This window comes from Pteropus medius, unplaced genomic scaffold, assembly GCF_902729225.1.
Source record: "Pteropus medius unplaced genomic scaffold, Ma_sr-lr_union100, whole genome shotgun sequence".
NCBI classification, from domain to species: Eukaryota; Metazoa; Chordata; class Mammalia; order Chiroptera; family Pteropodidae; genus Pteropus; species Pteropus medius.
The window spans coordinates 2,719,835-2,721,021 of record NW_024354503.1 but is presented as its reverse complement, the minus strand read 5'-3'; the positions used below and the strand labels follow the sequence as shown (position 1 = coordinate 2,721,021).

General features: G+C 56.5%; 1 protein-coding gene across 4 annotated transcripts in view; it reads left to right on the top strand.

Annotated features, from left to right (window-relative positions):
• Positions 1–704: 704 nt before the first annotated feature.
• Positions 705–1,187, top strand: part of LUZP1 (leucine zipper protein 1) — a 71,920-nt gene continuing 71,437 nt past the window's right edge. For 3 of the 4 annotated variants that reach the window (XM_039854936.1, XM_039854934.1, XM_039854935.1), the window contains exon 1: positions 705–841. The gene's annotated coding sequence lies outside the window, so the exon portion shown is untranslated. The remainder of the gene's footprint in view (positions 842–1,187) is intronic. The other variant, XM_039854937.1, reaches the window with a different exon arrangement.

Here is a 1,187-nt window from a genome sequence, read left to right as displayed (position 1 = left end):
ACACAAGAGATGTCTCAAGAGACCAGCTATGCTGCTGTAGTCAGAGAGGAAGCAACCCTTAGCACATTTGTGCCTTGGCTTGTGAATGCAGCTCTGTGCCAGCATGTGGGAAGGCATCTACCAGGAGAGTGTCTCTGGCTGTGTACCATGCTATACCATGCTGGGCGTGGGGCTTGGGCTCCTTTCAAAAGTTCCTCTCCCACTTCTCTGGGCCCTAGGTACCTTGCACATAGTAGGTCCAAGAATTACTGGAGACACTTTTGAGATCATCTGGTAATCATCTCTTCTCATTTTAAATAAGTTGAAAGTGAGGGATGAGAAAGGACTTGTCTAGTATCACACAATGAATTAATAGCAGAGCTGGGGACAGGAACCCATGCCTCCTGAGTCCAAGCTGAGTTCCTTTTCTACATTTGTTGAGTAATAGAAACAGTGTTTGTTGAGTGATTACTCCATTCCAGGCCCTGGGTCAAACACCTTTTCATGGATTATTTCATTTAATCCTCACAACCCTCCAGAGAATGCCCCTCTTGAAAGCAGGATGTCTTGTCTTCCATTTTGATTTCCCACAGCGCCTACAACAGGCCCTGGGCACCCAGCTAGGCGGGCAATAAAAACTTGGCGGAATCCAAGTCCCGGCAAGCGAAAAAAAAAGGGCGGAGGGGGCGGGGCATAAGACTCAGCCCCACCCCTCGCAGCAGGCCCCGCCTTCCGGGGCGCTGACGTCACCCTGCAGGCCTGCCCCTCATTGTCAGTCCCGGGGAGCCGGAGGAGGCGCCGGCAGCCGGGAGCAGATCGCCGGAGCCCTCCGCGGGCGGGAGCGCGGGCCGGAGCCGCCGAGGTGAGGGGTCCGCTGGGAGGCGGCGAGAGCACAGCGCGGGAGGCCGGGGTGGGCTGGCGGGAGAGGGGAGAGGAGGGTCCCCGGAGTGAATGGCCTGCCCCGCCGAGGGATCGGGGCACCCATGAGCGACCCGGCAGAACCGGCGGGCGCACCCCAGGGAAGGCTGGAGACAGTGTGGAGTTGAGGTGAGGAGAGTTTGAGTGGAATTTTGGAGGAAGAGCTCGGAAGGGGAGATGTTTTGCGGCGAGACCTTGGGAATGTTTTTGGAGTTTTTGGAGGGGGAGGGAAGGTTCTGAGAGACTTCTCGGTGGGAGCGAGAATCTGAGAAATGTTTGGGAAAGGGAGC